Genomic DNA, 26479 nt, shown 5'->3' with positions numbered 1-26479 from the left:
TCCCTGTCTTAAGATGATCTGTTGACTGTATATTTCTGTTCATAAGGTGTTCTGGGTTATTTCTGTAATTACTGATCTGATATCTGTAGTGGACTGTATCTGTTGTATACTTGTTGATCATTTGATTCTTCATGAAAAGAAGTAGGGGGTTGTAGCTCCCTTCCAGGAGAGACTGGAAATCGAGAGAGAGTTGTAGCTCTCTGCAGGTTGCAGCCTGCGTGCTGGTAAAGGACTGCACCAGTACAAAATCATTGTAAAAAGAATTTCTTGAAAGAAGATAGAGACATATTGCAGCAGGTGGTTTTCTCCCGCATTGGGTTTCCACCTTACATCTTGTGTTCTTTGGTGTGACTGTCTATTTTCTTTATTCATGCTCATTATTTTATGATACTGATATGCAAGAATAATTCAAAAGATCAAATAAGGAAGATTTGGTAAATTGCTTGATAATACTGATTCACCCCCCCTCTCAGTATTATTTCCAACAATTGGTATCAGAGCAGGTCCTTCAGAAAAGCTTGATCGCTTGAAGGTAGATCGTTCATCATGAGCAACTACAAGAGAGAAGCATCAATCAGGCCACCAGTTTTTGATGGGACAAACTTCAATTATTGGAAGGTAAGAGTTACTGCATATCTTCAATCTCTTGGTACTGAAGTTTGGGACATTGTAGAAACAGGCTATGCTTTTCCTTCAGCTACTCCTATAGATCCAGCTGAGAAAAAGAAGTATGAAACAAATGCAAAAGCAGTCAGTACTCTATTAGGAAGTATATCCCAAACAGAATTCATGAAGGTAATGCACTTCAAATCAGCAAAAGAAATATGGGACAAAATGATCACAAGCTATGAAGGAGATGAACAGGTAAAACAAGCCAAACTTCAAACTCTCAGAATTCAATATGAGACTCTCAAGATGTATAATGATGAAATTGTGGCTAATTATTTTCTTCGGGTAGATGAGATTGTAAATTGTATGAAAAATTTGGGTGAAGAAGTAAAGGAGTCTCTAGTAGTTCAAAAGATTCTAAGATCATTATCCCCCATGTTTGAATCCAAAGTATCTGCAATAGAAGAAAAAGAAAATCTCCGTGTTCTTACTATGTCTCAGCTACATGGAATTCTAACTGCTTATGAAATGAGAAAGGGAGGACCATCAAACAGAAGGGAGGCTGCTTTTAAAGCATCAAGCAAAGAAGATTACTATGAAGCAAGCCATGATCCAGAAGAAGAGGAAGAAGAATCAAATTTTGTCAGAAATCTTCAAAGAGGTTCTGGAAGGTTCAGAGGTAAGCTACCTTTCAAATGCTTTGCTTGTGGAAGAGTAGGTCATTATGCTGCAAAATGCTCTTATAAGGATAAAGGAAAGGAACCAGTTAGATGGAACAAGAAACAAAGCGCAAATAAGAAAAGCTACTACACCCATGAAGATAGTGATGGCTTATCAAACAGTGATGAAGATGAACAAGGTAATAAATATAGGTTGTTAATGGCATTTGAAGATGATGATTATGAGGATGCTGTAGATGTGGATAACCTTTATGATGAAATTACTAGACTCAAGAGATGCATAGAAGAAAAGAACATGATTATTGATACTCTACAATTCCAAATTGATGAAAAGGAAAAACATCTTGAAAAATTAGAAGGTGAAATTGTTGGTCTTAGAAAAGAAATTGAGAAAACAAAAACTATTAATCTCAAGTTTGTCAAAGGATCTGAAACTTTGGATGAGATTATCAGTGTGCAGCGGTCTCCACTAAATAAGACAGGTTTGGGCTATAATGGAGAAACTTCTCAAGCATCCACTTCAAAAAGTTATCTTGATGCAGCAAGAAGAAATGAGCAAGAGCACAAGGAAGATCATCAGGTAAAGCAGGGACAAATGTCAAGCAGAAACTATCAGGGGCAATCCAGCTTAAGGGTGAACAAAAGCCACAACCAGCCACAGGTAAAATCTTCTCAATTTGGTTCAAGAATAGATGAAAATAGAAATTACAATCAGTTGGCTGGTAGATCCAATAATCGCAGAAGCTTCTTCAATGGACAATGCTTTTCTTGCCATAACTTTGGTCACAAAGCAGCTCAATGTGTTGCGTATAAAACAATCATGACTAGGGAAGCTCAAAAACAAAGAAGTATGACAGGGATTACAAAAAGGACCTATAACAACTTTTCAGCTCTTGAAAATGAAGTTGAATGTTCTATTTGCAATAATTTTGGACATAAAGACTTTGAATGCAGAAGCAGGTTTCCGGAAAGAAAGGTACAAGAGCAGAAAAAGGAACAAGCCTCAGGCGCCAAAACATGGAGAATAAAGGAACCTCAAACAGAAAGATGTGGGATAGCATTTTATGCAGAAGGACAAGAAAATCTATGGTACATTGACAGTGGATGTTCGAAGCATATGACAGGTGATAAAGAAAAACTTGAGTCTTATTCTAATTTAGAAAAGGGAAAGAAAGTCTCTTTTGGAAATGATACTCCTGCAACTATAAAAGGAAAAGGTATTGCTCCTTTAAAAGAAGATGTTAAGGCAGGAAATGTTTTGTTTGTTGATGGATTGAAGCATAATCTACTAAGTGTCAGCCAGATGTGTGATCAAAGAACCGAGGTTATATTCAGATCAAATGGATGCCTTGTTCGTGATCTTGATACAGGTAAAACAGTTCTCAAAGGAAAGAGAACTCCAAATAATCTATACATATTTGATGAAGGACAACAACAATGCTATCTAAGCAAGAATGAAGAGCACTGGTTATGGCATCGAAGGTTGGGACATCTAAGCTTCTCACAAATAAGGAAAGCTTGCAAATATCAGGCAGTTCGCGATCTTCCAGATATCAAAATTCCTGACAACACCATATGCAGATCATGTCAGTTTGGAAAACAAACCAGAACTAACTTTCCAGAGAAAGAAGGATCAGCCAGCATGCCTCTTGAGCTAGTACATACAGATGTATGTGGACCATTCAGAAAAAGAACACCTAGAGGAGAGGAATACTTGATATTATTTATTGACGATTTCTCCAGGTTTGTTTGGTTAGGACTTATGAAGCACAAAGATGAAGCATTCGAAAAATTCAAAACCTTCAAAGCCTTGGCTGAAAATGAATCAGGTCACAAAATTAAGTGCCTCAGATCTGACAGAGGTGGGGAATTTACTTCAAATGAATTTTTCGATTTCTGTGATGAACATGGGATAAGGAGAGAATTCTCTACAGCTAGAACACCTCAGCAAAATGGAGTTGTTGAAAGAATGAACAGAACAATCCAACAAATGGCTCGTGCTATGCTTGATGAATCAGGAACCCCCGCAACCTTCTGGGGTGAGGCTGCACATACTGCGGTTATTATTCTCAACAAGACAAATGTCCGGGTGAACAGCACTCAAACCCCTCATGAGCTCTGGAGTGGTAAAACTCCTTCGGTAAAGCACTTCAAAATATTTGGGAGCAAATGCTATATCAAGAATACTGAGGAGCAGCTTGGCAAACTTGATCCTAGAGCAGATGAAGGCATTCTTCTTGGCTATTCTCCACATAGCAAAGCATACAAATGCTACAATAAAAGACTTGGCAGAATTGTTGATAGCATTGATGTAGTGGTTGATGAAAAGGGATATATTCCTAGGCAAATACATCGTGAAGACATCGAAGAAGATGAGAGCTACCCTCAAAGACAGAATGATGAAGAAGAAGAACCTCAAGAAGAATCTCAAGAAGAACCTCACGAAGAAGCAGAAGAACGGACAAGAATAGAAGAAAAGACTCCATCCAGATATGTTCAGAAGAACCATCCAGAATCTCAGATCATGGGACAAAAAGAAGCAGGCATACAAACTAGAAGAACAGTTGCAGAAGCTTCAAGCTATTTGGCATTACTTTCCTCCACCGAACCACAAAATGTGAAAGAGGCATGCAAAGATGAATGTTGGGTGAAAGCAATGGATGAAGAACTTGAGCAAATCGAAAAGAACAACACTTGGGAGCTGGTTCCTAGACCAAAAGATAAGAATGTTATTGGAACAAAATGGGTCTTCAAAAATAAATTGAATGAAAATGGAGAAGTAATTAGAAACAAAGCCAGACTCGTTTGTAAAGGGTATGCGCAGCAAGAAGGAATAGACTTTGAAGAAACTTTTGCTCCTGTTGCAAGACTTGAGGCCATCCGAATGTTCCTTGCTCTCTCAAGTTTTCAGAACTTCAAAGTATTTCAAATGGATGTGAAATCAGCCTTTTTGAATGGAGACTTGGAAGAAGAAGTGTACATTGAACAGCCAGATGGGTTCATTCTTGGAAATGATCCAAATCTTGTATGCCGATTAAAAAAAGGCTCTCTATGGTCTCAAACAAGCTCCAAGGGCTTGGTACTACCGGTTGGACAAATATCTTCATCAACAAGGTTTCTTAAAAGGTTCAGCAGATAGCAATCTGTATATAAAAGTTGAAAATGACAAATTTCTAATACTTGTTGTGTATGTTGATGACATTATTTTTGGCAGTAATGAAGAAGCTATGAGTCAAAGCTTTGCCTCAGTCATGCAGAAAGAATTTGAAATGTCCTTGCTAGGAGAACTGACATATTTCCTTGGTTTGCAAATCCAACAAAAGGAAGGAGGAATTTTTTTATCTCAAACCAAGTATCTCAAGCAGATTTTAAAGAAATATGGCATGGAAGATGCAAAACCAGTATGTACACCCATGGTCACAGGATGTAGTCTCAGTGCAAATGATGAATCTGCAGCAGTACATCAACCAACCTACAGATCTATGATTGGAAGTTTACTATATTTGACAGGTACCCGACCAGACATCATGCATGCAGTTGGAATAGTTGGAAGATTTCAGGCAAATCCGAAGGAGACTCATCTTCAAGCAGTAAAGAGAATTTTCAAATATCTTCAAGGGACTCAAAATTATGGCTTATGGTATCCTAGAGATACAGATCTTACTCTTCATGCCTATACAGATGCAGATTGGGCCGGAAGCGTGGATGACAGGAAAAACACAAGTGGTGGTGCGTTCTTTATGGGTCCCAGACTGGTCTCTTGGTTCAGCAAGAAACAGAGTTCAATTGCCTTGTCTACAGCTGAAGCGGAATATGTTGCTGCTGCATCTTGTTGCACCCAACTTCTTTGGATGATGCAGACTTTGCAGGATTATCACATCACTTGTACACCTCCTATTCCTATCTTATGTGACAACACAAGTGCAATCAGCATCTCAAAGAATCCGGTTATGCATTCAAAAACCAAGCACATACCAATCAAGTACCATTTTCTCCGGGAACAAGTACTTGAACAGAAGGTCAAGTTGGAGTATGTTCCTTCTAAGGAACAAGTTGCTGATATTTTCACCAAACCGTTGCCCAGGGACACTTTTGAATACCTCAGGCAAAAGCTGGGGGTTGTTGATGCATCATCTTACTGTTGATCATCTTTCTATTGGTGGTATAGGCTCAGGGGGAGCACATAATGCATTGTTGGCATTATGGAGAAGGAGATCTTGGAAATAGCTGCAATATGTCTCTATCTCCTTCATGATGGATTTCTGGTTACAGATCTGGAGATGCATGAGCATAGGGGGAGCATACCCTTTGCCCTTGATGTCAAAGGGGGAGAATGAAGCTGAAGATTATGTGGTTGCCATCAAGTCCAAAGGGGGAGATTGTTGGCATTATGATTCAGGTGTTGTCCTTGATGGCAAACCCATTCAGGTGATAAATCAAGAAGGACGCAGGAAATATGTTCAGCAAGTGCGTCCCCGCAGGTATACCATACAGAACCCGCGTCCAGGGACGCAGGCCAGCCGTTCAGGAGGTGCGTCCGCCCAGTGCACACATTTCAAGGCAGAGAAAAGCACGTGGGGGTTTCTTGTGTGGTATCTAGCCGACGGTTTTGTGTTTCTATGGTGTCGGCTCGTGGTTTTGTTCCATGTTTTGGGGAGAAGCTTGCCTATATAAAGCAAAGGAGTTCATTTGGATTAGGTATCATCTTGGTTGAATATCTTTTGGTGAGATCTAGTCCAGATCTATGAAGGCGAATCTTCTAATGGACTGTGATCTCTATGGCGCATGATCAGATCTGTGGATCTGAGTGTTTGGGTTGGTTCTGAAGTCCTCATATCTTTTATATCTGAAAGGACGCAGGTTCAGTGAAGGGAAAGTGCGCCGGGACGCAGTACAGTAAAGGCTCAGGTGCGTCTCTGAGGCAAAGGACGCGGTGCGTTTGTGTTATTGGGTGCGTCTCTGAAGCAAAAGACGCGGCGCGATAGTGTTTCTGGGTGCGCCGGTCGCAGCAAAGCATAGAGGAACAGTACGTCGGCACGCAGAACAGTGGAAGGTAGACTGCGTCCAGTCGCAGGTCACAGAAAGAAAATATGCGTCCCTGTCTTAAGATGATCTGTTGACTGTATATTTCTGTTCATAAGGTGTTCTGGGTTATTTCTGTAATTACTGATCTGATATCTGTAGTGGACTGTATCTGTTGTATACTTGTTGATCATTTGATTCTTCATGAAAAGAAGTAGGGGGTTGTAGCTCCCTTCCAGGAGAGACTGGAAATCGAGAGAGAGTTGTAGCTCTCTGCAGGTTGCAGCCTGCGTGCTGGTAAAGGACTGCACCAGTACAAAATCATTGTAAAAAGAATTTCTTGAAAGAAGATAGAGACATATTGCAGCAGGTGGTTTTCTCCCGCATTGGGTTTCCACCTTACATCTTGTGTTCTTTGGTGTGACTGTCTATTTTCTTTATTCATGCTCATTATTTTATGATACTGATATGCAAGAATAATTCAAAAGATCAAATAAGGAAGATTTGGTAAATTGCTTGATAATACTGATTCACCCCCCTTCTCAGTATTATTTCCAACAAAGACAATTTTTTCAATTTGAGCTATATCAGTTGACTGATTTAATGGTTGAATAGTAGTTTTCTAAGTTTCAACAGTTTTGGTATGATGTTCAATTGTTGGAGGTTCTTTAGGAGGTCTTCCAGGGCCAGGTCTAGGTCTAAGATCATATCTTTTGTTCAACTCTGCAATTCGGAATTTAGAGAAGGCATGGTATTTGGAAACTTGTGAGGATTCTTGATCTTCTTGAACTTGCTTATGCTGTGAAAGAGGAATAATAGTGGTCTGACCAGAAAAGGTATCCATATTGTTAATGCCTTCAGTGATAGTCATGGTATTTTCATCAAGTTGTTGATCATCTATCAATAAAGGTGTTGGAACCTGCTGATCATTACTAGGTCTTTGAAGAATTGTAATTGTGGAGTTCTTTTGTATTGACCTTGATTTTGATTTTGAGGTTGAGTGACTGTCTATTGAACTATTCTAGGTTGAGTCTCAATCTTGGAAATTCTATTGGATAGATTTCTAAGAAGTGAATTGATCTCATCAATTTTAGAATCTTCAGTTTTAGTCTTTGAAGATGTAGAGGCCTCTTGACTAGATTTAAGATTACTTTGGGCCTTTTCCTCTTTAGCTTTTAAAGTGGCCAAGGCAACCGTATTTGCTTCCACCTCTATAGAATTAGTTTGGATGTCTTCAAGAGTCCTTGAAGTTCTTTCTCTTAATATTATAACAAAATCATCTTCAAAGGATTGTGAAAACCTAGATTTGGCTGCTACTACAGGGGGTTTGGAATCAGGGGGCATCTTATGATAAAGTTTGTTGAACATTTTAATAAAATTAGATACAGGTTCACCAAATTTTTTTTATGTTCTTCAAAATCAGGCAAAAAGTAAAGAGCATATTTCTTCACACCCCATTGATTTTTGAATATATTTGTTAACTCCTCCCAAGACGTAATGGAATTTGCAGGTAACTACCTAAACCAGGTTCTCACATTTCCCTCAAGAGATTGGACAAACAACCTCATATAAATATTTTCTTTCTCAATGTTCATATTATTTGCAAAATCTAGAAATCCTTGAATATGGTCCTTAGCTGAGGAACCAGTTTCTCCATTATACCTAGGAAGGTGTTTTAAATATCCAGGAGGGAATGCATCAAGGTTTTGAGGTAAAACTAAGGCTACATATCTAGCCTGTACAATAGGTAGGAATGCCATAGTAGAAGATGGTGTATGAGATGTTCGTGTAGATGATGAAGAAGAAGAAGAAGAAGAAGAAGAAGAAGGTGATAAGGAAGGTGTATATCTATGTGGAAGTGAAGAAGGAGGAGATATCCTATATAGTTTTAAGGGAGTCTTAATAACTAACTTGTGGACCTGTGACTGAATATCCTCTTTTGTTTCAAAGTGTGGATTTGAGTATAGAGAGAAGGTCCCTTCAGGTTATTCAGAAGTGGAAGGGAATGAATAAGAAGTAGGGGATATGAAGTCTGTAGGTTTGTATTCAAGTAAATGAACACCCAAGTCTAACTCAAATTTAGGTGATCCTAATGGTAGTGGGAGTTCTCTACATGTTTCAAGTGAGTGAATGAGGAAAGTCAATTTGAAATCAGCTCCCCTATCTAAAAGTTTAGAAACCCTAGGTGATAATTGTGTCCAATCTGGATTGGATGGAATGTTGCTATAGGGATAAAATAGTAATATATCTTCAGACTGCAAGGCTGAAGAAGAAGAAGATTGTTGAGGTCTTCTTTTGGAATTGGCACTTCTCACAAGTTTTTCAGGATCTAACAGAGGACTAACTGTGTCAGATTCAGAATGGGATCTAGTGTGCTTAAAAGGTGCCACTTTGGCACAGTGGAGTAGATAGGTGAAGGATTTTGACCTATCTAGACCTTTAGTCACCTTTAAAGGAATAGGATTTATATCGTTGTCCCAGGAAAACTAATCAAATTCAATTCCCCAACAACAATTCCAGATTGATGTTGGTCCTCTGAGATGATAATGGTCAATTGATCATGCCAGAGAATCTAAGATATTTATTTTAGGGGTTTCGGTTTTTATGGAGGACCAATACATAGAACAAACTGCAAGAATGATGTATTAACTCTTTTAGATAGTACTAATAGATAATAAAAGGGCTGCTATTTAACTTCACATAGTGATTTGAATTTATAAGGTGTGTATAAAGAATAGTAAGGAGATATGATTAATTTAGATTTCAGACAAAAAGATAAATTATCATAAGTGGGAAAACCTTTGTCCAATGTTCAAAAGTTAAACAAACTATGCTTAAAATTACATAAGATGCTGACAATTTTATGATTTAGAGGGACAATTTCAGACAGACAGTCAAATATCTCAATCTCTTTATGATAATAACTTCAGAAGGAATTTTACGAATAACTGTAACACATTTATTCTCACCTGATATCTCTGTAAATCTTAAACATATGCAAAATAAGCATAATGAATGAAACACAATGAAAACTTACAGAAGAAAATGAGATTGTATGACACCAAATTCGGAATCCTTTGCTTTATTATCCGTGATCTAGAAACAACATGTACATCAATGATTTTACAAAATTTCTTATGGAAAGGTGACACCTATAATAACTTGTAGAAGAGAGTTATTTAGACAAGTTTAGATAGTAAAAAAAATATCTTGAACTGTTTACAAAATAGTCTGAAAGAAAGTAGGAAAAGAAAATTGGTGAATGATGTGTCCCTATTAAATAAGAAGTTGTTGATCATTGTTCCTTCAAAATGTATTATGCTATCTTCTTGTTGGAATAGAAACTTAATCAATTGTTTCACACAATTGATCCCACCTCTTATCACTTGGTATATCCAGATTTACCATTCTTCTAAAAATCTCATCAACCTAAGTATATCTTTCAAAATTGGTTTTGGTGAGAAAACGATGTCCAATTTCATATTTAATTGTGAGGTCTAAGCTTAAAGCTTCCGAAAAATCCTTGCCATTAATCTATCTTTTTATCCCTGCAAATTTACTGTTGTCTGCTGCAATAGTAATATAGCCTTTCACAGGAATCTTCCAATTTTACTAGCTGATCATTTGATGACACTATCTCTGGTAAACCTTTCTTATGTAACATACTAAATTTAGAGTGAAACCTACTTACTGTAGTGTTCAAAGCATCACACTTTGTTTTCAGTTGAGTTAACAGATTCCTCTTCATTAGGGCTTTCTTAACCTCCAAAATAGTAGTTGTCCTATCTAGAATATTCATCTCTTGTAACTGCTGCCTAGTCTTAGAGTTCAGTACTTTGATCATCCCTGATGCTTCTTTGGGTTTTGCACCCAATGTTGCCTTCTGATTATCTATCTATGCCCTACATCTAGTAATCAATTCTTGCTGCTCAAAAATGATTTGCATGGATGGCCATATTTCTGTTATGGAGTGGTGGATATCTAACTAGATGTCCTCCTTGGCTTGGGCCAAAGTATTTGCCATTAGAGTTTTACTCTCTAACTATTTAACCTTAAGTTCTAACCTATGTGACTTTTGAATTTATTCTACATATAGGGTATAATTCTTTACCTTCTGTGACTCCAGGGTTTGGAACTTTTGGAGTAGCTTCTCATTTTTTTGCTTCTATGCTTGTAGCTCCTGTGATAACCTTGTTGTTTCACTTGTTGCTGAAGATGAAGCAACGCCAGTAGGATATGAGCTTAGATCTTCACCTATCATTGGAGTTTTTGTCACTGAGGTCACATCAAGTTGTGTTGCCTCTTTTTACTTGAGAAGTTGTTTTATCTGCTCCTCCATTTTCTTGATCTGTATGCTTTTCTCAATGATGAGTTTCAACATCTCCTCCCTCTGTTATTCATTTTCTGCCATTTCTTTGGTCTGTGGATCCCCAGTTGAAGGGAGTTTCAACTATTTCTTCAAGGATGTAATCTCCACATTCTTCTTTTGAATCATTTCTTCAATTGCTTTATAGTCCTGGGGATCATATCCAATCTTGATAATGACATCTTCTAAAGACTTTAGTTTGTTATCTTTAGACAACGATGACAACTTTTCAATCTTAAGTTGTGACTGTACATTTGACAGAGCAATTCTGAGCTTGGAAAGAGACATGGAATTTGTAGTCATTGTTGAAAATAACATCTCACCTAATTGCCTATGCAAATCCATTTGATCAATGGGATGTATCTGGTTCACAACAAATGAGAAGATGGTCTTATTGTAGTCTACTGTGGATTTGGGAAATGGAAGTTGTGCTTACAAAAATGCCATTTGCATCCTTCCTCTTTCATTGTCAAAGGTAGAGAGAAGTCTATGCTGAGAAGTGGATGTCTATTTCCAAAACTAACTGTATACTTGTGATTTAAGACTTTTATTATTTTGCTTGATTTCCAAAAATGTTGAGAAGATATTAGTATCTCCTGCTGAGCTGGTCTCAGTTGATTGGATAATATCCATAGGTTCAATTGAAGAAGGAGTTGAAGAAGTAGAAGGAGGCTTGGTATTAGTGGTCCCTGCTGATGAAACATATTCAAATTCTCCAAGGTCAATTATTTATGGTGGCTTGCCTCCTGATGACATTGATAGTCTAATGTTCAACTTATTTTGTAGAACATAATACTCTTTAATTGTTTCTGAAGCTGACTAAGTTTCCTCTCTGGCTCTTTTATGTTGAGTACTCTGTGTAGCTGGAATCTTTGTCTGTAGAGTTGATATAACCTGTTCATCAACTATTGTGAGGGTCCCTTCAGACCATTGCTCTTGTTTCATAAATTTTTCCAATTCTAGCCTGGCTATATGGTTGTAAGGTGTTGCCTACAACTGTACTCTTAGAGCTGAAATGATCCCAAAAGGATCATAAGACCAAGTGAAGCTTGGCTGGAGGTTCATGCTCTTTAGCAATATGTCTTCTTCTGTACCTGCATACCTATTGTTACAAATGAAATTCCCTACCTTGGCTTTGAGTTTAAACTGTGATTTCTTCTTGCTTGAGACAAAATGGACTTCATCCATATTTATCATCTACCTGATGTATTCCAGTGAGAATATTCTCATTGGAACATACTTAGGCAGTTTGTATGGAGCCAACTCACTGCCATATATCCTAATCTCAGCGTAATTTTGGTATAGGTACCGGTCAGCAGTCTTGGTCTTCTCTGATAGATGCAATGTCTTTTTAATTTCTTCTCCAATTTTGGGCTTTGTCTGGTTGTTGAGTAGTTGAAGAACTGGATGTATAAAAGAATCAATGAACTGAGAGAATGTAAAGTTGGATGATCCTGCTCTTACTAACTTTGTCCAGTGAATCACTGATTGATTCACTCCCTGCTCATCTTGTCTGTTCAGCTGAATGGGAAATAGATCTCCCTGTTGAAACAAAATTAAATGGATTATGACTGAACTGTACCTGAAAACTCCTTCTGTGGTCAAATTCATAAACTGTTCATGTATATTAGAAGCTAGAAAGTGGCTAAATTATACATGAAGGCAGGTTGATATTCTTTGCTAAAAATGGAAAAGAATCCAAGGATGGATTCATAAAAAAATTAGTCATTTTCATAGCATATGAGGTATGATAATAGAGAGATAATATGTCTAGTAGCTTCAGGGAACATGGAAGATGAATGTCGTGGATTTCTCTTAGGTAATTCGACATATTCTGGTAGGAAAAATTCAAAGATAAGGGCTCTCTATTGGAAGGTAAGTTTATTGTAAAGGTCCATGAGAGCTACAGGTGAGAAATGGCTAAGGGAGTCAGATGGAGGCATCATTAACATTTGGTTTATGCTCTGAGTAGTAATGGTGATCATGATTTTTCCATCCTGAGTCATCACTGTTCTTTGGATAGGATCATACCTGGCTTGACACCAAGAGATTAAAACAGGGAAGTGATGGGTTTTAGGAAAAGCATATAATTGTAGAAGTGTCTCCCAGAAGTGAATGGGATCCTCTTTATTAGCATATTTCAGTTTTAAAAATGAATGTGATTCATAAAAATGGAATTCACATTCACAACCGTTGATCTTGAAAAGGGAATCAACAAGGGGCATATGATCCAAATCAAGTGAGACTGTGGAGGGATTCCCTTCTTCAGCAGTCTTCTATATTTTTGCTTTAGGAGCCATCCTGTTTCAGGGGAAATTCAGAAACTATTTTAATAAAAAATGGATGACAGTTGTGAAAATACACACAGAGTGAAAAATGGTGCTTTTGGTTTATGGATGGAAGCGAAAAGTGGCAAATATTGGATCCAAGGAGTATTTATAGGTGCATTTGGGCTCAATTGACTATTTAAATTTAGCCATAGGGAATCAATTTGCAGAAGGACGTGGATGAATGTTTAACAGACACTTAAATGGTTAATTAGGCAGAACAACGACTTTGGAGCATATGGGCAACGACATTGTAATGTGGCACACAGTTAATGGGTGAGTGAAAACGGATTGGTGACGTGGAGTTTCGTGAATGGACAAAGGATAACAGATGCATTGGCGTGGGAAGAAGTTAACGGTTGGATGGAAGAAAAACAACAACAGATTTAGGGGGGGAGGGGGCATAATGGTTTTTGGTTTCGAGCCTTGGGGGTCCGAAACATTGTGGGAGCACCACGTCGCAAAAAATGACAACCATGAAAACTGTAACTTCAAATTCAAGTTTACATGATTGTGTAATGTTTTATTTTTCTAGTGAGATTAGTACCACCCCAACCCTTGCTCCATCCTTTGTACAAGAACCATCAAAGAACAACTTCCATACATCAGTTTGATTTGATATTGGGTTTTCAATTACATCTTCAATTTTTACTTGAGATTCATGTATTTAATTTTAAGAGAGTTGAAAACAACCAAAATCTTGATCAACAACATATATGGGGTGGTTCTTTGGTTAATCAGTTTTGCATACAGTGTGCACAAATCTAACCTCTCTATAGAACCTAAGTCGTTCTCCCCCATAAACTGGAATAGTGGCGTAAGACATGTTCATCTGAAGAGTTCCCCCCTAATTTGGCACAACAAGAGCTTGAAAGGAGAATTCCAATTTGGGAGGGATATCAGTGACGACTATATCTAACACGATGCTCTTCACTGGGATTTGGGCAAGAGTGACCACTAAATCTTTAATCAGTTCTAGACAAGGCACCCTTTTGGAATCAAAGGCGTACAAATCATGATAGGATCTAGTTATGTCAAGATTTAAATGATCCATGATGGTTTTTGGCATGAGATTATGTGATGCTCCTGAATCAAGCATACCGTTGTATAAAATGGAATCATTTGTCTTTAATGTCTCATAGAACAGGGGTACTATTTCATCTATCATATCTAAGCTAAGACCAAAAACAACTGTTGGTTTTTCATCTTAAAGGCTAATAACATCACATTTAGAATCAATAGAGGTGTTTTGTATCCATTTGGAAACTTGATTTTTATATCCAGGGGTTTTTGAAGTTCTGAAAGTGGTATAGGGATCTTAACTCTTTCTAACTCATTTTCAACATTAAATTTAGTTAAGACAATTTTTTCAATTTGAGGTGTATGAGTTGACTGATTTAATGGTCGAATAGTAGTTGTTTAAGTTTCAACAGTTTTGTTATGAGGTTCAATTGTTGGAAGTTCCTTAGGAGGTCTTCCAGGGCCAGGTCTAGGTCTAATATCATATCTTTTGTTTAGCTTTGCAAATAGGAACTCAGAGAAGGCATGGTATTTGGAAACTTGTGAGGATTCTTGATCTTCTTGAACTTGCTTATGTTCTGAAAGAGGAATAATAGTGGTCTGACCATAAGAGGTATCCATATTGTTAATGTCTTTAGTGATAGTCATGTTATTTTCATCGGGCTGTTGATCATCTATCAGTAAAGGTGTTGGAACGTGCTGATCATTACTAGGTCTTTGAAGAATTTGTAATTGTGGAGTTCTTTTGCATTGACCTTGATTTTGATTTTGAGGTCGAGTGACTATCTTTTGAACTGTTCTAGGTTGAGTCTCAATCTTGGAAATTCTATTGGATATATTTATAAGAAGTGAAGTGATCTCATCAATTTTAGAATCTTTAGTTTTAGTCTTTGAAGAAGTAGAGGCCTCTTGACTAGATTTAAGCTTTCTTTGAGCCTTTTCCTCTTTAGCTTTTAAAGTGGATGAGGCAACCATATTTTCTTCCACCTCTATAGCATTAGTTTTCATGTCTTCAAGAGTCCTTGAAGTTCTTTCTCTTAACATTACAACAAAATCATCTTCAAAGGCTTTTGAAAACCTATATTTGGATCTTGCTACAAGGGGTTTGCAATCAGGGGGCATCTTATGATAAAGTTTGTTGAACCTTTTACTAAAATCAAATACAGGTTCACCAAAGTTTCTTTGTTGGGTCCCTATAATACTAGTGATTACCCCATTACTATTGTAGTTGTATCCCTTATTAATATTGTTGTGCCCCTATTGTCCCCATATTGTTATTATTGTGCCCCATAGAATCCCTCTTTTGTTATTTTTGTGGCTTTATATTATTATTGTTAAGTCGGCTAGGTTATATTGTGACTCCTTAGACTCCTATATATAGAAAGGAGGTTTTGTCATTTGAATCATCCAAGAATTGCTCATTTGTGTAATGTAAAGGAGGTTTCCCCCTCGAAGAGGCTGAATTTTAAGGCGTTGATCTCTCTTTTCTATCTTTTTGTGAGCTGGTTTCATAACATTTGGTATTAGAGCTTTGGATTCTAGGGTTTCACTGCTCCAAACGGGTCCAAATTTTATAGCTTTTTGCGCTATATTTGCGGAGCTATGATCTGAGGAAGTTGGTCTTTTTGCAGACTCCTGAATTACATTCCAAACAGGTGACTTGGGGAAAATCGTCATAACGTTCTCTTTGAGCATCAGATTGAAATATCATAAGAAGGTACAGAAAGAGGACGGACTTTAGTTTCTTGTATATATTTTTCAGAGCCAAAGGTCGAAATAGTGACTCATGGCACATCGTACAAGTTCGCTCTACTAAACTAGTCTATAATCAGGTCATCTTGGGAGATTGTGCATAACTCTTCCTTGGAGAATCCAATTTGGATCAGACTGGTGGCATTGGAAAGAGGACACAGAGGGTTACTACAAGTCGCAATTTCAGAACTGGATGATCTGAAATTGCAGAGATACATCAAATTCAATATCAAGCTTCTACAAAGTGAAAAAAGGTGTGTAGTTTTTTTAAAATTTTTGCATACGCTTGGTTTGAAAAATTAGTTCGAATCGGTAATTGATGCCCCGAGGAAAAAAAATGCAAACACCTAGTAAGCAACCTGAAAGCTCTAGCATGACTCATGAAGAAGAGGAAGAAATGCAACATGATATATCAATATTACGAGACCGAGTGCAACAAGTGTCACTTGCACAAAAAACAACAGAACCTAAGATGGATGGTTTAAGGAAAGATGTAGAAGCTAAGATGGATGGTTTAAAGAAAGGTGTAGAAGCTAAGAGGGATTGTTTAAATAAAGGTGTAGAAGCTAATATGGATGGCATGGAAGCTAAGATGAATGGCATGGACGTTAAAATTGATGGCATGGATGATAAGATAGAAGAATTGAAGATAAATATGAATAAGTTGCTACAAGAAATGGTCACTAATGGTGAAAGGGTAGTAAAGGAAACTCATGATGAGAACAAAAGAAATGTTAATCATGATTCCATAGACTCTAATGTTGGATCGAAGACCCACCATATTCCAAAAATCAATATGAGGAAGTTTGATGGCAAGGATCCCGCAACATGGATATTACGGATGGAGCAATTTTTCGATCTCAATAATGTGCAAAACACACAAAAGGTACGTATTGCAACTTTATATTCGGAACCAAATCAGTTTGTATGGTATCAATGGCTTTGCTCTCGTAAACAAATTATCACTTGGGCAATTTTTATGGAAGAATTGACAGCACATTATGAGGATACAAAAAGCAACACTTTTTTTAGCCAATTGATAAGTCTCAAACAAAAGGGTTCAATAATGGAGCACATTGAGGAGTTCCAAAAATTGAACATAAGGGTAAAAAATATTCTAGAGGAGCATAGGATTGATGTGTTCATAGGGACTTTAAAGGATAATATCCAACATGATTTTCGCCTTTGGGAACCTGATTCATTAGAGAATGCATTCAGGTTAGCAAGAAAAATGGAAAGCAAAATTATGGCAACCAGGAAGCATACCACTCACAACTATAAAGATGGAAGTGTTGTTGCCCCTAGTCTTCCAAAACCTATAAGGTTGACACCACAACAATTGGAAGAAAAAAGAGCAGAAGGGATTTGTTACAGTTGTGATAGCAAATACACTAAAGGTCATAAGTGTGCTAAGAAGAAATTATTCTACATAGATTGTGAAGAGGAAGAAGAAAAGGAGCAAGAAAGGTCAAAAGAAGAGGATATACTCCAGGAACAAAGCCTAGATAAAGAAGAAATGAATCTGACCATATCTTGTAATGCATTGGCGGGAATTACCACTCCTCAAACCATCAAGATAGAAGGACAAATCAAGAAGAAAAAGGTAATAGAGTTGATTGATTCAGGAAGTACCCACAATTTTATTCACTGTAAGGTAGCAAAAGAATTGAATTGCTTCTTATATCTAGCACCAGAGTGTCAAGTGATGGTTACAAAGGGAGGAACAATAAATTGCTCTGGAAAGTGCCATAATATCAAGCTATCCATGGGAGAATATGTATTGACTAGCCCAATGCTTTCCATTCCAATGGGAGGTGTTGATGTTGTACTAGGAGTCCAATGGCTACAATCCTTGGGTACAATAGCTTTTAATTTTCAAGAATTTTTCATGAAATTTTCTATGGAAGGAAAGGAAGTTGAATTAAGGGGTATTGCAGGGAAACCGGGAAAGATAATCAGCTCTAACAGTATGGCAAAGCTTCTAAAAAAGGAAGAAAGAGGTGTAATTGCACAATTATGTTCGTTAGATGTTTCCACGTTGGAATCATCTATTTCTCTAGATCTCCAAAAATTCTTGGACAGTCATTCCAAGGTATTTGAGACTCCCAAAGGTCTCCCACCTATTCATGATCATGATCATGCTATTCATCTGATTCCAAGAAGTGTTCCTCCAAACATCAGCCGTACAGATATCCCTATGCCCAAAAGAGTGAAATTGAACGTATGGTTGCAGAAATGCTAGAGGTTGGTATAATTCAACCGAGTCAAAGTTCTTTCTCTGCTCCAGTAGTATTGGTGCACAAGAAGGATGGATCATAGCGCATGTGTTCGGATTATAGGGAGCTTAACAAGCTCACTATTAAAGATAAGTTTCCCATTCCCGTCATTGATGAATTACTGGATGAATTACATGGATCAATTTACTTCACCAAGTTGGATCTCTGTTCAGGATATCATCAAATCAGAATGAAGATTGAAGACATTTTGAAAACAGCATTTAGAACTCATGAGGGTCATTATGAATTTTTGGTCATGCCTTTTGGCCTTACCAATGCACCTTCAACATTTCAAGGTTTGATGAATTCCATTTTCAAACCATTCCTTAGAAAATTTGTGTTAGTATTTTTTGATGATATACTAATCTACAACAAGTCTTGGAAGGATCATGTTGAACATGTTGACAGGGTGCTACAACTATTAGAGGAGAAACAATTATATGCAAAAAGATCTAAATGTTTCTTTGGAGTACAAGAGGTGGAATATCTGGGTCATATTGTATCTCATGAAGGAGTTAAAGTAGACCCTAGCAAAATTAAAGCCATTAAGGAATGGAAAATCCCCACATCCATAAAGCATCTGCGCGGATTTCTCGGGTTGACAGGGTATTATCGCAAGTTTGTTAAGAATTATGGGAGAATAGCAGCACCTCTAACAACATTATTGAAGAAAGATGCATTTTCATGGATTCCAGAAGCAACAAAGGCCTTCGAGCATCTTAAAGAGTCAATGTGCCAAGCACCGGTCTTAGCTACACCAGACTTCACAAAAACCTTTATTGTGGAATGTGATGCTTCAAGAAATGGAATTGGTGCTATTTTAATGCAAGATGAAAGACCCATTGCTTTTGAAAGTCGTCCAATCAAGGGAAAGTTTTTACACAAAGCTATTTATGAGAAGGAAATGTTGGCAATACTCCATGCACTTATGAAATGGCGACCCTACCTAATGGGAAGACACTTTAAGGTAAAAACATATCATGATAGCCTTAAATACTTTTTAGAAGAAAGATTATCCTCTAAAGAGCAACAAAAGTGGGTCACAAAGATGTTGGGTTATGACTTTGAAACAATCTACAAAAAAGGGAAGCAAAATGTGGTGGTAGATGCACTCTCAAGAAAGGATGAGGATGTGGAAGCATTGTGGTGCGCCATTTCTATTATCCAACCAGATTGGATAAACAAAGCAAGGGAGGAATGGAAGAATGACGAAGAAGTGTGGGCACTTATTCGAAATTTACAACAAGACTCCACTAAGTCTGATACATTTAGCTGGAAAAATGATTCATTATGGTACAAAGATCGCTTATACCTCTGTAAGAATTCCTAGCTAAAACAAAAGATTCTTATGGAATTGCACACTTCTCCCTTAGGAGGGCACTCAGGATATTTAAAAACTTACCACAAGTTTAAGAAGGAATTTTTTTGGGAGGGCCTTAAATAGGATATTCAAAAGTTTGTGGCGGAATGTTTGGTTTGCCAACAAAATAAAGTTGAAACAATTAAGACACCGGGTCTATTACAACCTTTATCCATTCCAAGCCAACATTGGGAGGAGGTTTCAATGGATTTTATCATAGGTTTACCCAAGTCTGAGGGAAAGAGTGTCATCATGGTGGTAGTTGACAAACTTACCAAGTATGCACACTTTTGTGCATTATCACATCCATTTAAAGCCAATACAGTTTCTACTGCATTTATGGAAACAATTCAAAAGCTACATGGAAACCCAAAGATTATTGTAAGTGACAGAGATCCCACTTTCACTGGAAATTTTTAGAGAGAATTATTTTCTTGTCTTGGTACTCAGTTAGCTCATAGCTCATCTTATCATCCTCAATCTAATGGGCAAACTGAGATAGTAAACAAATGTTTGGAAGGATATCTTTGTTGCTTTGTATCTGATAAACAGACACAATGGGTCAAATGGTTGCCTCTGGCTGAATGGTGGTATAACACTTCCTTCCATACAACAACAAAAATGACCCCATTTATGGCACTTTATGGATATCAGCCACCGTCCATCACATCATATTTAAGAGAAAATTCTAAGGTTCAAGCAGTGGAACATCACATCGAACATCAACAACAAGTCCTCCAACTCTTAAAGGATAACCTCGTGTTGGCATAGAATAGAATGAAACAACAGGCAGATCAACATCGCAGCGAAAGAAGTTTTGATGTAGGTGATTGGGTATTCCTACGGCTACAACCATATAAGCAAATGTCCCTCAAGCAAGCTAAGAAGGATAATAAATTATCACCAAAGTATTATGATCCGTACAAGGTGTTGCAAAAGATTGGTACTATGGTATACAAATTGGAGCTTCTTGCAGCTTCTCGATTGCACCCAGTTTTCCATGTTTCATGTTTAAAGAAGGTTATAGGCGACAAGCTCCCAGTTCAAACAATATTGCCAGAACTTGACTAGGAAGGAAAAATTATATTGGAACCAGAAGCAGTCACAGAAATAAGAACTCGACAGTTACGAAATCGATCGATTTTATATTATCTTATCAAGTGGAAGAACTGTTAAGTTTAGGTATGTTCTATGCTAGAGCAATTTATTTAAATTTTCACAATTAGCAATCACATCAGCATTACGATAAACTGCAGATAGAACATAAATATAAAACACAGAAGACAAGCCAAGATAAGAGGACACAAGATGTGGCGTGAGCCAGGGACAAACCCCACAATGTGTGGGGAAACCCTTTGATCAAATCTTCTTTTATCTTCAAAGTTCAGCAGAGAAAGAGAGAGAGAGTACATTTACAACAGAAGTCAACACATTGACTTATCTAGATCTAGCATGGATCATTTCGTAAAATGTTGAGATCAGTTGAAGACATTCTGCTTCAACTGATTCTCAAGGTGACTCCTTCGCCTATCATCATGCTACATCTCATCCATTTGCTGCACCTAACTGTGTAGATCCATCATGCGCATCATGCATCATCACGCTCTTCATGATCTCATATATCACACAGCCCATACATCATGCTGCTACCCATGACTGCGTTATATATGTGCCCATATCACACATAATGTTGCTACCCATGACGGTGTTATATATGTTCCCAGATCACACATAATGCTACTGCCCATGACGGTGTTATATGTGTGCCCAGTTTACACATAATGATAATGTCCTTATCTCTATGCCACCGAAGTTTATAGACATAGAAAATATCATTGTTGTTCATTATATTAGGGTTGCGTATGATTCATAACGAACAATGTATTTGTATCTTTATGAACAGCATATATAATCCATGATGAGTGCTTATATATATTACTCATCATAAACATGACTGCATTCATAATGAATATGACCCGTATATCACTGTGTTCCATTCATTATCAATATAACTATGTCTTGTGATATCTCTGTTTGATAGCTTTGTAGTACATAGTGTTGAGGCTGTTACAGGACCATCCGAGGGCATCATCTACAGGTGTGCCAAGAGATATATTTAGACTGTGTCCTCAACACATTTCCTAGAACATTGTTGTTTCATCAATACGTATACCCAAGTTACGCTTTGACTGCGGCTACAGAGTGGATACCCGAGTTTGGTTTTCCCAAATCATACCTTACGCTTTAACTGCAGGCATAATGCGGATCCATATGACTGCGGCTTCATTGTTAGCCTTATGTGACTGCGGTTGTTCCTTTTATGAAAACGAAATATCAGTCTTCCTGAACAATTTGAATATGACTCTGATGCCCAATGTATGCATTTCCAATGTGGCGTTATTACAGCGTTAGGTTAATGCCATGACTACGTGCATTTTTATGGTTGTTTCAGCGATCCCTTGACTACAGCATTTTCTTCTGCGGTTTCATGCCTGGACGGTGGCTTCATGCCTTGACTTAATTCGTAGATCACTGCATCTAATACGTTTCCATGGCCTGCGTATAGGGTGTCTCTATGTACTGTGGATAGGGTATCTCCATTTTCCTGCGCATTCATGACCCAACGTATTTATGACCTGTGTATAAATGTCATGATCAACATAACCGTGAGTAAGGTATTTTCATGACAGCGTGTAGATGTCTCTTCGTAAACATCGTATCTGCGTTTTCCATGTTCATACATATAGTCGCATTTATATCCCTTGAATGTTGTGCGTATATATATAGATTTCCATGTTGTGCCATTTCAGCGTATATATATCTTCATGAATTAGGGTATTACGTTGATTGTGACTGCAGCTAGGGCATTCTTCATTAGTGTATCTCCTTCACTAAAAACCCAAGACGTGGAGAGGAGATCACATGAAGAATGTGTGTGCTAATGACTCCAAATCCTCTCTTATTTATACTAAAGGCGGATGATTGAATAAACATGATGATTGGGCTTCTAGAGCCTACATAAGAGCTATTCGACTTGATAATAATTATATAAACAAAATAAATTCATATCTCCATAAATACTTATCAGAATTGGATGATCTTTGGATCAATCCTACACCTCTCGACGAGAGGGATCTAATAAAAATATCAGCTGCCATAAATAAGCCAACCCACATGGAGTTTGGCCCTAGTTTCCAATTTAACACTCCCTCTCAACTAGGGAGAACTCCATCCACTGATCCATAAGTCCGACTGTACTATCTCTGCCATCAGTGCCCTGCACTATTCTTCCCAACTCTGTTGGCTTTGCTCTACTCTGCTCAGCTCTGCTGGCTCTGCTAGCTTTGCTCTACTCAGCTCTGTTGGCTCTACTAGCTCTTCTCTGCTTTGCTCAGCTCTGCTGGCTCTGCTCAACTCTACTGGCTCTGCTAGCTCTGCTCTGCTCAGCTCTGCTGGCTTTCCTAGCTCTGCTCTACTTTACTCAGCTCTGCTAGCTCTGCTCTACTCTGCTGGCTCTGCTAGCTCTGCTCTGCTCAGCTCTGCTCAGCACTGCTGGCTCTACTAGCTCTGCTCTTCTCAGCTCTGCTGAACTATGAAGAAGAATAATTGATTGAGAATGTCTCATACCATTCTCTACTGACCCAAATTCAGACTCAGAGTGCGTACCATTGGTCCCAAACCAGTCTCAACCGACCCAAAGTTAGCATCATAGTAGGTACCACTCCTACTACTGGTCCCAGACCAGTATCACAGTCTCAGAGAGTGTACCACTGGTCCCAGACCAGTCTCAGCAGACCCGAAGTCGGCGTCATAGTATGTACCACTCTCACTGGTCCTAGACCAGTACTGCAATGACACGAAGTCAGTCTCAGAGTATGTACCACTGGTCCCAGACCAATCTCAGCCGACCCGAAGTTAGCGTCATAGTATGTAAAACTCCTACCACTGGTCCCAGACCAGTATCGCAGGTTCAAAGAGTGTACTACTAGTCCCAGACCAGTCTCAACCAACCCGAAGTCAGCGTCATAGTATGTACGACTCTCATTGGTCCCAGACTAGTCCTTCACTGACATGAAGTCAGTCTCGGAGTATGTACCACTGGTCCCAGACTAGTCTCAGCTGACCCGAAGTCAGCATCATAGTATGTACAACTCCTACCACTGGTCCCAGACCAGTATCATTGATCCCAGATCAATGGAGGACATCCTAGCGTAGGGAGTACGATAGATACAACGATGCGTCCATCAGTACTACTATGGTCCCTAACTTTATTTCCCTTCTCATTGATCAGATGAGAGGTACTTCCCATGAGTCCCAGGCTGCATGGGTAGGATGCCTCGACAGGAGAACTTAATCAATCTTGTCCTCACAGGAGAACACATCAATCCTGCTACAATTGCCATGGAGAACACGTCAATCCAAGCCGCCATGGAGAACACATCAATCTAGGCCTCACAGGAGAACACATCAATCCTGCTACACAGGAGAGCAAATCATCATATTCCACAAGAGAGCGAATCATCTTGTCCCACAAGAGAGAGAATCATCTTGTTCCAGTGCGCACCACCAGGGGAGGGTGAGTCACCCTGTGGTCGTATGTTGCTCCAGTAGAACTGCAAGCCCCCCAGAGCTCCTAGAGCTCAATGTATGCAACATGTAGAACCCTTTTACAAAGGTCTCTTGATGACTCCAAGTCGTTTGGGAAAATCACAAATTTGATCTTTCCTCAGGGCTCTATCCTGTACATCATCTCAGTGCGATGGAGCCTCCTTGATCATCGACTTACCATATCCTAGATAAGGCAGTATTTGACGTCTATCTGCTGGAGCAATTATCAAATACGGGATTCCTCAATAATCGAATCCCACCTCTGGTTGTCACAGAGAATCACAGTGGTATTCATCATGTGTACAAACAGCTCACTGAAGAGCTTCAGCAACCAGACTGCCTCACAGAAGGCCATACTATCAGCAATGTATTCTGCTTTGGTGGTGCTCAGAGTCACCAACTTCTGCTTCCTGCTCATCCAGGATATTGAGGCAGATTCCAAACATCACTGAGAAGTGCTCTAGTGATCCTCCATACCGCCTGCCCACTCATCATTCGAATGATCATGTGGTTTCATATTTCAGGCAGTGTATCTCAATCCATGAGAGATTGTGCCCTGAAGATATCTTGGAAGATTCTTGGCACCAATCCAGTGAGGCTCAACCAAATATGAGCTCACCATGCTAACTGCAAAACATATGTCTGGACAAAAGTTCACCAAGAACATCAACACGAATGAGTTTTAGAAACACAGAGGCATTTCCCAAATCAAGTCCAACATCACTACCATATAACCTTTGAAAGTTAAGATCCTTGAGGTAGTCACAGGCTCGTAGTTTATCTTCCCATATTCAGAATCCAACTCCCTCTGTCTTCTACAAATGAGAGGGTCTGCACCTGTCAAACATAGGTTCCGGTATGAGATGTTTATCATCCACAACCTTCGAGTAATGGTTTGGATCGGTTTCACTCCTAGTGAATCTCAACTGCATTAGATAGCTATCAATCCTCTCATAATATGCCCGAGGTGTTTTGCTTCAAGCCATAGAGGGATTTCTTCCACCTGTATACATGAGATTACCTGATCATGATTCTCAAACTCCTCGGGTTGTTCCAAGCCTGTGGACCTGCTGCATGAGGGGAATGGTCCCCTTATAATATTTTCCTTCGATACATTTTAGACATGTACCTCATGCTCCCTTTTGAATTTAGGCATCCTAGTCACCAGCTGACTCACAGACCTCCTGTGCTGAGTCAATGGACATGGTCCCCAGTGGACTTCCTGCAACTTGATACAACCCTGAACTCAAAAACATCTTTGAAAGATCTATTTTCAAACACGTACCTTTCCATTGATAAGTGCCATCATGTAACCTTTGACTTCCATTTTCGAGATGGACATCAGGTTCTTCTTACGATCAGGTACATAAAAGAGATTCTGGGGTTCCTTGCTTTTGTGGAAGAGTCGACCATTTCCTTGATGAAATGCATTACCAGTCATTCCTTTGATCATTGAAGATGTCCCAGGAATGATTGTTATCTTCATCAAGAGATGTTTCTCTGCCATTCGGAGACTCCTTCACATTGCAGTTGAACTTATTTCAATAAGGCATCCGCCTTTCCTTCCACCCTTAGATTCGAACTTCCTAATGAAATGATCTTTAGATGGGTCATCAAAAACTTCTGGTACACCATTCTGATAACATTCTCTGCTCTGACTTCACCCTAGGTGAATTATGAGGAATGCATTGATCCTTCTGTCTTGTCCCAACTACCTTTGGTGATTGCTCTTTCACTCTTGCTTGGGCATTGTCTTCACCTCAGCTCTGATACCATGTTAAGTTTAGGTATGTTCTATGATAAAGTAATTTATTTAAATTTTCACAATTAGCAATCACATCAGCATTACGATAAACTGCAGATAGAACATAAATATAAAACACAGAAGACAAGCCAAGACAAGAGGACACAAGATGTGGCACGAGCCAGGGACAAACCTCACAATGTGTGGGGAAACCCTTTGATCAAATCTTCTTTTATCTTCAAAGTTCAGCAGAGAAAGAGAGAGAGAGTACATTTACAACAGAAGTCAACACATTGACTTATCTAGATCTAGCATAGATCATTTCGTAAAATGTTGAGATCAGTTGAAGACATTATGCTTCAACTGATTCTCAAAGTGACTCCACCTATCATCATGCTACATCTCATCCATTTGCTGCACCTAACTGTGTAGTTCCATCATGCGCATCATGCATCATCACGCTCTTCATGATCTCATATATCACATAGCCCATACATCATGCTGCTACCCATGACTGCGTTATATATGTGCCCAGATCACACATAATGTTGCTGCCCATGACGGTGTTATATATGTGCCCAGATCACACATAATGTTGCTGCCCATGATGGTGTTATATGTGTGCCCAGTTTACACATAATGATATTGTCCTTATCTCTATGCCACCGAAGTTTATATACATAGAAAATATCATTTCTATTCATTATATTAGGGT

This window comes from Pinus tabuliformis, chromosome 2_1 (assembly GCF_031772625.1).
Source record: "Pinus tabuliformis cultivar Carrire ecotype Pingquan chromosome 2_1, CPIR1, whole genome shotgun sequence".
Taxonomy (NCBI): domain Eukaryota; kingdom Viridiplantae; phylum Streptophyta; class Pinopsida; order Pinales; family Pinaceae; genus Pinus; species Pinus tabuliformis.
Note: the sequence above shows the minus strand (reverse complement) of the source record.